The sequence below is a fragment of the Pinus tabuliformis genome, chromosome 1_2 (assembly GCF_031772625.1).
Source record: "Pinus tabuliformis cultivar Carrire ecotype Pingquan chromosome 1_2, CPIR1, whole genome shotgun sequence".
Taxonomy (NCBI): domain Eukaryota; kingdom Viridiplantae; phylum Streptophyta; class Pinopsida; order Pinales; family Pinaceae; genus Pinus; species Pinus tabuliformis.
Genome location: NC_142298.1, coordinates 1,079,925,692 through 1,079,941,891, shown reverse-complemented (window position 1 = coordinate 1,079,941,891; position 16,200 = coordinate 1,079,925,692).

Sequence of the window (16,200 nt, the reverse complement as noted above, 5' to 3'; positions counted from 1 at the left end):
CGTTGGAAGGTAGCGCCGACATTTTTTAAACCGAAAGGGAGCTTCTTATAGGCAAAAGTGCCCCAAGGACAGATAAAAGCGGTCTTATGTTGATCAGCAGGCGCGATGTTGATCTGGTTATATCCAGAAAAACCGTCCATGAACGAGTAAATTTCGCTTCCTGCACACTCATCAATAAGCTGATCGATGAAGGGTGTAGGGAAGTTATCCTTAGGACAAGCGCGATTGATATCACGGTAATCAACACAGACTCGAATAGTGCCCTGCTTTTTGTTCACAGGAACTATATTAGAGACCCAATCCGTCAGTGGAATGGGGTAAATGAAACCAGCCTTGAGAAGCTTTTCGACTTCTGCTTTAATGGCTGCGGCCTTTCGGGGGTGCATAGGGCGTAGGCACTGACGGACAGGCTTAGCACCTGGATACGTAGGTATTTCGTGCACCACAATACTAGGGTCGATGCCGGGCATTTCTTCATAGGACCAAGCGAAGACATCACGAAATTCGCGAAATAGAGCGGTGTAAAGTTGAACTTCCTCTGGAGTGCAAGTGACTCCTATGTAAATGTACTCAACAATCCCTGGTTTCACAGAGATGTCGATGGGTTGGGTTTGCGTGATGTTTCCCATATTGCCCTCAGAAGACACTTGGTAAAGCTGAATAGGTGTTTGAAGGGGCGAGGATGGGATACACGAAGCAAACCGCTCGAGACATGCGATCATTTCCTGATGGGGAGGGAGAAACGAAGAGCGGTGGTGATGATCTGACCAAGGGAGCTCTTCAAGAGACATGGTCTCTATGATGGCTTCATCAGAAGGAAATATTTCCTTTACTGGATCCGAAGTAGCATCATCTCCTAGCCAAGGGAAATGACCATATGAATCGGGAACACTGCCCATAAGAGCAGGTTCAGCAGGGGGAGCCGATGCAGCGACGATTTCGACGTAGTTGAGCTCGGCAGGACTCAACGGCATCATACCGCCCCAGGATTCTTCCTGATTAGCGAGAGGAAGGACCCACGGATTAGAACGCACAGAGATCATGTTAATAGGGGCGAGATTCAGAGGTGGAAGGGGAAAGACACCCATTAGAGCGGGATCTTTAAAAAGTTCGGCTCCCACACTCTCGAATGACTTAGAGGTATGCTCCACAAATGGCACATTACCTTCAGAAGAAGAGGCGAAGAAGGAGAGCTGGTCCACCGTGACAATCTTCCCCTGATGAGGGAAACGAATGACACGGAAAAGGGAGGAGGCCACGGCTTGCATGGAATATGTCCAGCTACGTCCGAGGAGGAGATTATAGGTGAGATTAGTGTCAACGACTTCTACCTCTACTTCTACCGTCTTTCCTTCCAGGGAGATGGGCAAGCGTTGGAGGCTACCATAAGGACGAGACTCTCTTCCATCAAAGGCTTCTAACATCGTAGGAGACTGACTCAACGTAGGAGAACCAATAGCCTTCCAGCAAGCAACAAACATGATGCAAGTTGAGGCACCTTCATCAATGACTGTACGATGAATTGTTTTGCCATTGATGATGACCTGTATAAGGAAAGCGACTTGGTGGGGCAGCCTCGGCGTAAAGCCCTCGAGATTGAAAGAAATCAAATCTGAATCAGCCGGGTCTATGCCACCGATAGCCGATAGCAAGGACTTCCTCTGGGAGGGGCAGCTCTGGAGGACTTCTAGAGCGGACATAGTAGACGGAGCCTGAGCTAAGTCCTCAACAATGCTATAGTGCTGGGCAGCACGAGCATTAGGGTTGTAAGACGACTTCCGGAGTACACCTTTCGGAGGGGGTCGGGGGATCGTCTCAGTGCTGGGCCTTTCGATGTGGAGAGGGCCAGAACTGGACGGAGGAGCGCTGGAGGGGACCTCCGGCTCTTTCTCGGCAGGAGAGGGATATTCTTTTGCTCGAGTAATAACATGGATGGGAATTGTCCCAGCCATAAATACTTGAGAGCCAAATGAGGAAGAGGATTGAGATGGGTCTGCCACCATTTGAGTTTACTAAGAAGGGAAAGGTTCCTTAAGCACAGCAGGAGTCCCAGGAGCACCTTTCAATAACCGACTAACTTCGGACCACCTTGGGCAGTCTTTGGTGTAGTGATCCTCATCACAGATAAGACAAGGATACTTAGGTTTTCGTTTGGCTCCTTCTTCGGTTGGATTTTTAGGGGAGTCTTGTTTGCGCTGTTCGGTCTTATTCTTAGCTTTCCCTTTCTTCTTCCCTTTCGAGGATTTATCCGTCGCGGTGGACTGGACGGCGTTAACCTTCGAGGTAATTCCAGAATTAGATTGGCCCTGAGAAGTATTTCCATTAGAAGTGTTCTGTTTTTGCTTCCCAGGGTTCGTGGCCGATTTCTTTGATGACGAGTTTACAGAGCCAATAACTCCGTCAACAGATGGTTTTGGCGGAGCTTTGGATTGTCCGGGTCTCGGGGCGTCTGGCAAATAATCATATAAAGTACCTGACTGAGAGTATACTAAGTCAAGGTACTGAGCACGCGCGATAGCTTACTCTTCAGTTACACAAGCTCCCATGGCGATGTCTCGCGCGATCGCAGGGACAAAGGAAGTTGTGAACCAATCGGTCAGGAGTTGATCAGGAATCCAAAATTTGATCAAGCGATGACGTCGTCTCCATTCATGTATATGATCGGATATATGCGTAGCCGTGTCCTGTTTGAGAGACGTAAGGAGATGTGTCCCTGTCTCATACCGAATGGGTAACTGAAAATGACTTAGGAACGCCATAGCCAACGAGTTGAAATCTTGAAATGTTCCGCGATTCAGCTCAATATACCACTTAGCGGCTGAGCCGGTGAGAGTTCTTTGAAAAAGGCGGAGCTGGATAGAGTCATCAAGCCATGAGTTCGATGAGCACCAAAGGTGATAGGTCATGACATGGGCTTGAGGGTCTTCACTAGCTTTGCCATCAAATTTTGGGCAATCACCGGGTATTTTAGTCGGAACTGGTGGCCAATATGGATTATGAATAATGGGATCATTCGTCAACTTGGACACATCGAGAAGTTCCAACGTCTCTAAGAAAGGCAACTGAGGGTTAAAGGACATTTGTGGCTATGGAAGAGAGGTAGTACCAGGGTTCCAACCAGGTGGTGGTTGCCCCCATGGACTTTGTCTAGATGGGCCTGGCCCGAAGGGGCCTTGTCCATAGGGATTTTGCCCGTAGGGGTTCTGTCCATATGCAGACAGTTGACCCTGGGTCTGCCCCCCAGCTCCCCATGAATTAGCAACTTGACCTGCAGGTGCAACGTACTGTTGCTGATAATTTTGATAAGGAGTAACCTGCATTTGTTGATAATTTTGGTAAGGGGTAAATTGAGTTTGCCCCTGGGGTCGCTGGTAGCCATACACTTGCTGAGCTCCATATTGGGCCTGATAAGAAGGCTGCGCTTGGTACGAAGGTTGGGGCTGTGGCCCACCTTGCATTTGATAACCAAGTTGAGTCTGGATCCCAGAAGAATGTCCTTGAACAGGCTGGGCTTGGACCATCTGGCTGGAAGGTTGGCCTGGTTGGGTTTGGGACGGGCTTGGTTTCCCAGAGGGATATGTCTGCTGGGTACCAGGTTGTCCTTGAACAACCAAGGGTCGTCCTTGCAGGACAGATGGTTGCGCGGATTGGACGGCCAGTTGGCCTTGAGGTTGACTAGCCTGTCCAGAAGGATGACTGAGCTGGGCAGTGGGTTGGCCTTGCTGTGCAGAGAGCTGGCCCATTTGCCCAGAAGGATGAGTAGGCTGGGCAGTGGGTTGGCCCTGCTGTAAGTAAGGTTGCCCCCCTTGCCCAGAAGGATGACTAGACTGGGCAGTGGGTTGGCCTTGCTGTATGTAAGGTTGCCCCCCTTGCCCAGAAGGATACCCCTGTTGGACTGCCGGTTGACCTTGTGGAATGTAAGTTTGTCCGGTTTGTCCAGAGGGATAACCCTGCTGAATACCAGGTTGGCCTTGTTGAATATAAGGTTGTCTGGTTTGTCCAGAGGGATAACCCTGTTGAATATCAGGTTGGCCTTGTTGAATATAAGGTTGTCCTGGTTGTCCAGACGGGTAACCTTGCTGGGTACCGGGTTGCCCCGGATAACCCGAAGGTTGAGTCAGATAGGTGAAGGACGGACCGCCAGCGGCCAAAGGTTGTCCCTGATAGGGTTGTCCTTGTAGGCCCCCAGATTGTCTTGGGTAAGACTGGCCATAATATTGCTGCCCCTGGGGGGTTTGCAGATAAGATGGCTGGCCTTGGTTAGGTGGTCCTTGAAGCTATCCAGGTATTGCTTGGCCTCCATGAAAAGAGTGATTGCTAGGGTCCCAAGTAATGCCTAACGGTACCGAAACCTCAACCATAGGTTGAGTAGGCAAGGGTTGAGATAGTTGAAGGTATTGACCGGTAGAATCATAATAAAATAACGGACCCTGCGCATTCGGATCCTGAACAGGTTGTCCAGAAGCATCATACGGCCCTCCTCCTGGAACGGGACCAGAAGAGGGTGGAGCACTTTGTGCAGGGTGGACAACTCTAGGCGAGAGTTCCGGCTGGCCACTACTCACTTGACCGTGAGGGGGACCAGCACCAGTGTTCAAAGATGAGGACGTTGTTATGGCACTAACGACCGGAGTTGAATGTGCTACACAAACAGTTGGATTCGTCGGAACTGAAGTAACAGGTGTAGTATGGGGTTGTGAAACAAAAGGTCCCGTGGTGGGAGTAACATGAGGATCCCACATGGTCGAAGCAGGAGTCCTGGCAGCTACCCTGTCCCTCAACGACTGATAGCGCGGGGGAAGTGGAGAAGTAGCTAGGATGGGAGTGTCGATATTCGACACCACAGGTGTCTCACTCATGCTAGGAGATGTCTCATCCATGTGGGAGGTAGACATTGAAGACGAAACACCAGGTGGGGTAACAGGAATATCGTCGTCGTCAGGCTCCCAGATGGGGTTCCAATGAACTTCGTAACCCTCGTCTTCCGGAGCGCGAGAGTTGATCGGTTGGATACTCGGGATAACAGGAAGAGTATCACTCACAACTGGTACCTCAAGAGCAGTGGAAGATGGAGATCCTTGATCACTTGGAACGGGAGTCGACGGTTTAGCCAGGATGACAAACTTCAAACAAACCTAAGGGAGTCTAACGATAAAAGACCCTACTCACACAAGATCTAACCAGGTAATGTTTATCGTGGCCAAATGAATTTTAAGACGCAAAGACACAACTTGACCTTTTCATGTTTTAAGAGTCGAGAAAAGGACAAAAAGGTGACTCTAGTCGCCTTCGAATGTTTTATGAGCCCGAAGTGACAAACTGCTCAAGTGAGCCTTTTCGTTTAAGGAGTCTGAAAAGGATCAAAAGTGACTACTCTGGAGATACTAGGCAAAGGGTTTACCAGACAATCCGTAAAACTGCTTATACACCTTGGCAATCATATGAAAACCAAGGACTTCCCGTACTGCAGTCAATCTTCCCGAATGTTGTGTTCGGTGCGTTACGGCTTGTAAGGCGGCAGACACGGCTTCCTATGGATCAAGGATGATAACCTAGTGGAGTCTCCCCTATATACGCGACGGTACGTGGGAGCTCAAGTCCGTGCTAGACCACTATCGAGTCACAAAAGGAGGAATCACCCAACCGTAGTGTGAAACAACAGTGACTAGGTTTAACGACGTCGGAGCACGTCTCTAGCCTAGACCTCTACTTAGTGAGCATTATGTTCCAATGCGTTTTTAAGTTCATTTAGTTCATTTTATGGTTGATCTTTGATTAAGCTTCAGTTTCAGGTCCTACCGTATGTAATCTCTCACAATTTCCTGAATGCAAACTACATGCCAAAGAATATCATTTCGTTCGATGAATGCTAACTACAAGAGGGTTAAGGATCTTTTCAAACAAAATGACCACAAACAAGCACGAATCACTTTGATGCAGCTAATGACAAGTAAATGAAACTTTTCTTTTGTTTTAAATCACTAAATCAATGAAAAGCTTCTACTTTCAATTAACTAATGTAATGCAACAAAGATTATTCATTTTCCTTTTCAATGGCTAAGTGCACAAAATGAATTTTGAGAGACAGTAACACCGAGAAAAAGACCAATTTCACTCAATGAGAACACAAACGGATCCCAAAAACACCAAAACAGTCCTTCAAACCAAAAAGAAAATACAAAGACCTCTTATGAGCTATGTGATCCAAGCTCAAACGAAGCCAAGTGAAACCCAAGCGATAAAGAAACAAATCACTTGAATAACAAAAAAAAAAACTTTGACAACTACTGAGCGAATGCAAAGGAATAACCACAATATTGACCAGATGATCAAAGAACACAAAACACCTCCGGGAGGCCCGACGCACAAAGCCACTAGATGCCCTAGGGCTAAGATGTGAAACCGATAGAAAAAGGCAACGACCCGAATGATGAAGGTCTAAAACCAGTCAAATCAAGGTCAAACACACTCCAGTAATTGAAAAAAAGACAGCTAGACACAAATCCAAGCTCAGAGGGCTTAAGGACAAGCGAACTTGAAAAGTTGACAGGCCTGGCGTGACTGTCAGGCTGCAACTCGCGCCTTTATAGGATTAGCGCGGGTTGTCTTTGAGAAACTTGCGCCAATAGCGCAACTGTTTGGCTAAAAAGTGCGCTAATCAAGTTAACTTAAATCAAAACAAAAGCAAGTGACTCAGGGCTTGAGAACAGTGTCCAGGCAAACCAGGAAGCAAGAAACAGCAAGAAATTTGACCTAGAAAGCTATCTAAGCAATCAAAACAAGAAAAACCAAAGAGACAAGACAAACTCCAAGTTGTTCAGTTCGTAAACCAAACCGGAGATTGACTAAAGTGGCGTTGATCTACTTCGCTAATGCAAAGCAATAGCGTTTCGAAGGCTACCTGGCTGTGCTTCAGGCTCCGTCTAAAGTTTACAAATCAAACAACAAGATCTCCCCAGCGGAGTCGCCAAATTGTTGTGGAGGTAAATCCTCTCTGCGGACAGAGACGATCCCTACTAGCCCAGACCGGGTCTAGCAACAATCACACAATGCTATCACGCAAGTTCCTAACTGCAAATACAAAGTAGATGGTGAGAACCTACTTGGATTCCAATGCTAGTGTTCGTCGAAGAGATGTCGCCTTCGTTCCTTTGCCTTGGCCGGTCACGATCCGCACGATCTCCGTGATAGGATACCTGCACACGCAAAGAACAACACGAAAACAAGCGTAAAATCTAGTAGATGCAATTATATATCAGTCAGAAAAGATATAACTCAACATCAAACATGAGACAATGAGAGTGGAACCATAATGATAGTCATCTATTATTAATGAATAACAAATAAGAATACAACCATTGTTTTGACGTCAAATCCTCCTTTGGCGGGGTAGTCAGCTACACAAGTCTTGCAAAGCTTGTTGGGATGAGGAACAAGCCTCTCTCTCTTTGGGTGACAAGAATCTCCTTACTTAGATTTGGCCTTATGGGTTCAAAGAAGGCTCTTTCAGCTTCAAACTCTTAAACTCCTGGAACTATCACTCCAACTAGCTTGCTCAAGGCATAGAGGCAAGCTTTTATAGATAGAGAGGGAAAGAGATAGGATCAACCACATTATTCATGGGATTGGCTTTATCACTTGGAAACTTCCATGAAAGGTGGCAAACCACTTTCCCTTCTATGGAGATTCGAAGCCAAACCATCCTAGCTCAACATAGATTCAGTTGGTGAATGGGTTGAAGAGAACCTTCGGGAGTTTGGTCGTTGAAAATTTTACTCAATTCGGTTGGCACGAGTGCGACTCTGGGACAGAGCGCCAATGGCGCGCCCTTTATAGAGTATTTCCCCCATTGGCGCGGGCAGTGAATAGTGAACCCGCGCTAATGTAAAAAGAGTTGTTTTCATGAGGATTTTGCAGGAGATGTCTTCAGGGCAAATGAAGCTCATGCTAAGAGGAATATGATGCAAGTGGTTTCAGGTCATGTCACTTCTCACAGGTCCCGAAATGAGTCCTCCAGTATGTGGGTGAGGGATAACAGGGACGGTGACAAACGGTGACAAATTGTTGTGTAACAAACCCAAAACCGTCCGTTGATCCTTCGTCATTGATCAACCCGCGCTAGATCCAACGACCTGCATGAATTTCAGGTGAGCAATTTGCAAGGGAAATAACCACCCGAAAAAGTGGTTTTCTCTCTCCACTCGAGTGCTATGTGTTGCCCATTGAATGGAATCGGGTGCTCTCCTCTAAATACCACTTACCGCCTAGCGTCCGCCTGAAAACCACTGCCACTATTACAAACCTGCCTTTTGGAATATAACCACATGCATTCACTCTTCATCCGTCTTCTTGATTTCTGCCAATATTATATACTCCTCCACTCTTTTGGCTCCTTTGTTAACTTCTTTGGCATATATTACATGCGACACTCCCGATATGGCTCCTCCTCAATCTCCCGCTCTTACACTTACTTGGCTTTCCTGTGGCTTCCGATACCTCTCCAATACCTCTTCTTTGCTTTGATAGCTCTGCTCTAATAGCTCCTATGACTTTCGATATTCTCTCCAATGGCTTGACTGTCTTAGCTTTCCTCTGGTTTCTCCTCATGGTTTCTTGCTCCTGTTTCTTCACGAATCTGCTATACTTCTCCTTGGCCTCACATCATTGGTTACTTATCCAGAATATTTCCATATCGACATCAATGACAATCTAGGTCAACAATCTCCCCCTTTGTTATTTATGGCAATATTCTTCTTCTCTCCCCCTTTAACATCAATGGCAAAGGAGTTCTCAGGGACTCCCCCTATCGAACTGCTCCCCCTGTCCTGCAACATCTTTATGAATCAACTTAAATGATGCTAAAGAGATAACTCCCATCTTTTGACGAAGATGTTCAAATGCTTCTTGAGGAAGAGGTTTTGTGAAAATATCAGCTATCTGCTCCTTAGTATTGATATATTCCAAGATGATGTTTTGTTCAGCTAATTGTTCACGAAGGAAATGATACTTGATTGGTATATGTTTGGTCTTTGAGTGCATCACTGGATTTTTGTTGAGGCTGATCACACTTGTGTTATCACAATAGGTGGTAGTTGGTTGATTTGAACCTATGTTAACATCTTTTAGAGCTTCCTTCATCCATAGTATTTGAGTACAACAATCTACAGTAGCTATATACTCGGCTTCAGCTGTAGATAGAGATATGGATGTCTATTTTTTGCTGAGCCAAGATACTAAACAGTCTCCTAGGAAGAATGCATTTACACTAGCACTTTTCCAATCATCGACACTTCCAGCCCAATAAGCATCGGTGTATGCAGTCAAGGTAAGATTTGAGCTCTTAGGGTTCCAGAGAACGAAATCAGGAGTTCCTTTCAGGTATCTGAGAATTCTTTTCACAGCCAACAAATTGGATTGTTTAGGAGCTTATTGAAATCTTCCCACCATTCCTACTGCTTAGATAATGTCGGGTCTCGTAGTAGTTAAGTACAAAAGGGCTCCAATTATTGACCTGTAATGGGTTGCATCTACCGGAAGGGAGTCATCATTTTTTATCAATTTGCAACTTGTGGTCAAAGGTGTGCTCATGGGTGCACAGTCTTCCATTCCATATCTTTTAAGCATGTCTTTAAGATATTTGTCTTGAGATATAAACATGCCTGCTGTGGTTTGAGATACTTGTAGTCCAAGGAAGTGAGATAACTCTCCTATCATTGACATCTCGAACTCTTTTGATATATTTTGATAGAACTCATGGCTCATCTCATCATTATTACTAGCAAAAATCAAATCATCAACATAAACAAGTGTGACTAGTAACTTATCCTCATTTGTCTTTATGTAGAGATTACTTCCTGCCACCCCCTTCTTGAAGCCTTGTTGTTGTAGATAGTGATCCAATATTGCGTACCAAGCTCTAGGAGCGTTTTTCAACCCATATAATGCCTTTTTCAACTTACAAACAAAGTCTTTTCCTTATGTTCGATTAAACCCTTCTGGTTGATCCATTTAGACTTCTTCCTTGAGTTCCCCATTCAGAAACGTTAATTTTACGTCCATTTGATAAATTTTGAATCCTTTTGAGCAAGAAAATGCCAAGAACATCCTGATAGCTTCCACACGAGCCACTGTGCAAATGTTTCTTCAAAGTCAATTCCTTCAATTTATGAATAGCCTTTACAAATAAGCCTTGCCTTGTTTCTGATGATTTGTCCATCTTCATTCATTTTGTTTTTAAACATCCACTTGGTTCCTATTATGTTTTTGTCCTTTGGACGAGGTACCAGCTCCCATGTCTCATTCTTCTCAATTTGAGACATTTCTTCCTCCATGGCTTTTACCCAATGAGGATCCTTGCTTGAGTAAATGTTTCTAGTTATATCATGGATAGAAGAGCAATATCATTTTTCTTTGGTGTATTTGTCATCCTTCTTCGGGTTTTCATCCCTTCATCTATATTGCCAATAGTTTTGGAGAATTTTCATCTTTGAAGGAGTTTGAGATGGTTCTTTTTCTTTGAGTATTTCTTGATTTTTTTCTTCTTCTTTAGGTTCTTCTTCTTCAATGTGAGGATCAACTTCATGTTCTTCAATTTCCTTATCTAGAAGGTCTTCATCAATCTTCACATCAATGCTTTCCACTATTTTCCGTAGTCAGTTATTGTAGCACTTGTAGGCTTTGCTCCGTGTAGAATATCCAAGGAAGATCCCTTCGTCAACCCGAGAATCAAACTTTCCTGGTGAGCCATCATTGATTTTTATGAAGTACTTGCTTCCAAAAATCTTTAAATATTTTACTGAAGTAGGTCTTCCTTTCCATAATTCATAAAGAGTCTTTTCATTATTTGGTCTTAATTGAGTTCGATTCAGGGTATAGACAGTTGTCCCGACTACTTCTTGGTGGGCTCCAGTATTGCAGCAATAATGTTGCAACTCCTGGGACTCCCGTCTTTACTTTTATCAACCCGGTAGTTCGTAACAAACTTGGAAGCGACAGTGTTGTATGCACAAGTACTAGCTCTTGCCGCAGCTGTCACTTGGTCAGCTGGCACAAGTCCGCTAGGAGCTTAAGCCAACTTCCATGAGCTCTTAGAAGAAGCTTTTTATTTGATGGATGAAAGATAACTCAAAGGAATCTAATCTATTTGCGAAAAGAGATTGAAAAACTGAAGGAAAACGCAAACCCTAGCAAACCCTAATTCTACCAGCTAGTCCTACTGATGCAGAGGAGAGAATGCAAACTACTAAAAGAGATGCCATTACTTCTATGAAGGTAAAATACATGTGTCTAGACTACCTCTATCTGAAGAAAACATCTTTTTTGTATTTTTGAATAAGTTATTAGAATTATCATGCATGTGCTTTTAACTGGCTTTTTACTGTGCAGGGGTGGATCAAGGAGGATAAATGCTTGGAAAAGGTTGGAAAGGTTCAGAGAGGGCTCCCTAACATCCTTCTAGAGAGTTTCACAGAGTTTGGATATTAAGAAACCTCATTCGTGAGCTTCTACAGGAAGTCTGCAGGGGTTCTACTAGATGTTTCAGGAATTTCTATAGGATGTTCAGAAATTTTCTACAGGACATTCAAAGAGTGGATTTTGGAGGATGGGTGAGTGAGGGAAGATGCATGAATGGATAGGGAGGTAGGATGGGGACCTGAAATGACCCAGGGACTGATGGATGGAGTGGTGAGAAGGTGTAGAAGGTTGCCTTGGCTTCAAGACGACTGAGACAATGGAGGAGCAAGAAGGTAGGGTTACGTGGGCAAAAGAGCAGGTGTGAGACAAGGAACCTAACTAGGAGATGGAGCAGCTGGCTTGGACGAAGCTTAGGTGGATGAGAGAGTGGTAGAGATGCCCTGCACGGTGTACATTTAACCGAATCAACAAAGTCCTGCACACAATCAAAGTCTTAGCTAATCTACTCTAATTGTCAATGAAACAAATGAACAGCGGCTTTATTAGTAAAGAGAACCATGTACATCACTTAAGCAAAGAAAAATTTCAGAGATTTGAACTCATAACTAACTTCTACAAATGAAAACAGTACACCAAGGATTGCATGGTCAAGCAAACTAGTGTTTTTGTTGGGGCAGCACTGTTTCTGCAATTCCAGCCCCTGACCCAATAAGGATGAGGTGAAACTGAGAGTGTTGTCGACCCTTTTCTTAGAGTTTTATCATTATTACCCTACCAATCTATTCTAAACATCTTAAGCAATTCTATTCATAACCAGTGACCTATTTAACCAACACAACTAAATCTGCTCAACAGAAACACGTTTCAAATGCATAAAAGGAAAATCACGATGCATAAAGAAAAGGTAACAGTACAAGAAGGAAGCCCTAGGCTCTCAGGTTGGGCCCAACCCCGAGAGCTATGGCTCCTATAGAAAACTCAGAGTTGGTATAAAATCAGACTGCTTCTCATTATCAAAACATGATCATAAGTCAAGAGTTATGCCAAAAATGGCTACAAGAGAACAAAATGAAGCTAGCAGCACTATAGTGCAAAGTATGCAAGAGTTTCCAAAATTCCCTCACGAAGGCTGAGGCCTTAACATTTATACACCACGAGGGCCCTAGCTGGCCTCCTAAATATATGGGACTTGGCTGCCCAAACTGTGAGTAGACAGTTTCTTCCAAAATCTGCTTGGCTGCCTTCTAGATCCAGTTTTGGTGGCCTTTGGAGCTCGGAGTTGGGGGTGAAGATCCTGAGGAAGGCTATTTAATGCCATAGACAATCCCCCTGCGAATCCTCACCCCAAGCTTGGTTGTCTTCCAGCCCATGATTGCTCAGTTTTGCTCCAACATGTGTCAAAGAAAACCTGAAATGAGCATGTGTTAGCCACCTAGGAAGAGTGACTACCCTTATTCGTACAAATGACATAAACATACTGAAAAATAATGCATAAGCTATGAAAAATGAAGGATTGAACAAGGATAATTAGGCCAAATGAGCCCAACAAGTTACCAAATTTGGGGCTCATCATCACCCCCTGCTAAAATGGTTGCTCATCCTCTGAGCAACTAGTCCAGCTCCTCGTCTTTCATTGCTTTAATCGCCACCCTCACATCCCAGGCTTCTGAAGTAGTATCCTCTTCACTGTCATGGAATCTGGCCTTCCTTTCCACCTCTTCCCACTGCTTATGCTCATCTTTTTCTGTGCTTCCTTCTAACAATCCCAAAAGCAAAGGTGGGCTTAGCTTGAGGCTGATCCAGCTGGCCTAGAGGTTCTGCATGGACTTCTTGTAGAGAGGCACCCATGCCAGGGCCTCCCTCATTCTATTTGGAGTGTGATACTCCCTGATTTTGAGGTTGTGGGACAATGTGTTCCACCTACGGGTGCAAGCATGAACACAATTGTTCCCTAATAATCGCTCCATATCCTCGAAGTGTGCTATAGCCTGAGCCTGCTGATCCATGTATTCTAATAAAGCCTGAGAGTTGGTTGCTAGGTGTTGGTGGGCTGATATCAATGCGATGGGGTCCCCTGGCTCTGCTCTAATCAGCAGTGGTTCATGTAGGTCTCGGTTCATGACATCTTTAACCTCTGCCGCTCTCTTTTCTTCGTGGTTTAACCATGAGGTCAGTGCCATCAGCTGCATATCTCCCACAGCTGTGTTGGGGTCCCATGAGGTTACATTTGGAAGGGCCAAATTATGAAGGTAGAACTCTGATAGCTTGGCCTTGTCCTCTATTGAACTGTTGTTACATAAATCTGTGAACTACTGGGGGTTTTGGATTTGGGAGATACCCCTCTGTGCCAATGCGTTAATTTGGAATTGCAGCCACTGGTCCCGTAGGTATAGGCCATAAGATTTGGTCGGTTGCCTACATTGTAGAGCGTCCATTGCCCAACTGGCCATGCAGGCCAGTTGCGCCTCCTTTTCTTGCACCTGCTGTTTTAGAGCTTGTATCTATATGCTTGCCTGCAATTCTCTTTCATGTAGTTGTTGGTTTAGTTCCTCAAGATCAGCTTGCATTCCTTGTTTTTCTTGAGGTTCTGTTGTGGTGTCCTCTGGTGTTGTGTCCCCTTCTTTCCTCTGTCCTTGTAGATGTAGTTTGAGCTTCTCATTTTCTTCCTGTAGAAATACTCGCTGGAAGTTTCCCACATGTTTTTCCATAACCAATTCTCTTCTTGCCTCCTTGAGTTGTTCCTCCAAAGGGCCTATATCTGCTACTCCTTTAGACTTGGCTATTCTCATCCATGTGTGGGTCCTCACTCTTTCCTCCTCTAGTGCAACGAAAAGCGACACTGTGAATTTCTGTGGAATGACTTTTCCAGCCTCCAAAAAGTTATAATAAGAGCCCAAGCTGGGTTGGGGGCTAGGTTCCATAATGTGCTCTACCTCTTCTTCCTTTTGTGGTGATTTGGCTGCCTCCCCTTCCATTCTTTCAGTCTCCTTGAGCCTAGCCAATGTTTCCTGTAGAACAGCTTCAGCATCCTATAGAGAGGTTTTTGAAGCCAATCTTTCCATTCTCTCCCTCCAGGTAGATGTCTTCGGGCTCCCCCACCCATAAGTGACTGATGCTTTGGAGGGGGACTTCTCCTTTGGCGAGGCAGGGGTGTCTTCAATGGTAATTGGGTCTTTGGATGGAGGTTGGTGTCTGCCGGTTTTAATTCTTACACTTCTTCTTGCTTTGAAATACAGAGGAGTCTCCCTCTTTCATTTTTTCTTTGGCTTGGGAGAGGTACTTAGGGTGGCCAGCACAGCTGTTGCCTTCCTAGCTAGAATTTCGGCCGATTTCTCCTTCTGTTTTCTTTTTTTAGGACTTCCTGTAGAAAGCCCTGTAGTGGCTAGTTTCTGGCTTCCTGTAGAAGCCATTTTTAAACTTCCTGTAGAAGCAGACGGCACCGTTTTAGCCTACTTGGCTAAGGGTGCTTTTTCTTTTAGCTTGGCTGAGGCTGCCTTAGAGGTGCCCTCGCTGGCGTGGACTTTTTCAGTCCTTTCCACCCTACTCTGTACTCTTTTCTCCCTGGGTGTTGGTGTGGTTTTATCACCCCCTGTTTTGGCAGCTTGGCTTTTTCCTTGTGTTCCCTTCAGTTCTTTCTTCGGTGTTGTGCCTGGGGTTTCCTGTCCTTTATCTTCCTCCTTTGTCTGAATGTGCTCCTTCTCCTCGCTGCTGGAGGAAGTGAGCTCCTCGACCAAAATTCGGATGTCATCATCCTTAGACATATTCCGAAAAGTTTCCCAGGAGAGAGGGACGGTGTAAGTGTGGAGTGCATCTTCCACGAGGAGCTTGATGAGCCCATGATGGGCTAGCTGGTCTGGCGTTCCCTCTCTCAGTTTGGTGGCACACTCAGTCATGGATTGCAGGAGGAAGTAAGGAATGCTCAACTTTTGCTCTGAGGGTAGGTCCATTTGGTGCCTGAGTTCTGTGAGCAACCGGAAATGATAGCCATACACGATGCTAAATCGCCCCTCACACGTAATATACTTCATAATCTGGAGGCTGACCTCACTCCAGAACGGTTGTAGGTTGGTTCTTCGAACTCCATTATTGTCCTCTAAAAATTATTCCTCTGGCAAGAAGAACTCCTTTTTAGCTTTCTGACCCAATTTTCTCTCCTCCTTATCCCAGGGTACCCCCATCGGAAAATCAGTTACTCTGCTAATGAGCTGTGGGGTGAGTCTGAGGGTCAATCCTCTGAAGTTGACAACGGCCAATGTCTTTGACTTTAGCTTCAAGGACCTTAGGAATTCTTCTGCAATTTCGTCATCGTGACCTTGAAGCTTGTCACAGAATGACATCCAGTGTGCATGGGAAAACAAGTCCACCACCTCAGGGGTTTCCCGTAACTTCTTGGAATCCGAAGTCTTTTTTCTAATGAACCCTCCTGGCATGGTAAAAAAACTTGTTTTGTTGTTCTGAGCTTGCCTGCTCGTGTACAGAAGTAGAGCTTCGGGATTCTCTAGACAGAGCGCAGAGCTATGTCTCTGTTATGCACACAGTTATATAAAATTCACAACTTTCTACCAGTGAGCCTTGACAGTGGCTCAATTGTAATTCAAAACCCCGGAGAAAATCCCACATACAGACTACGACGACAATTCTCATGCAGCAATAAGAAAACGGCTTGTGAATTCATGAACAGACTTTTATTCACATTTTCCTACCCCTTCAACACATCGACTTCACCACCTTTTGAATCATTTGCATGGGAGAGTTATGTTCAGGCCTACCTTATTCCAGAATTGC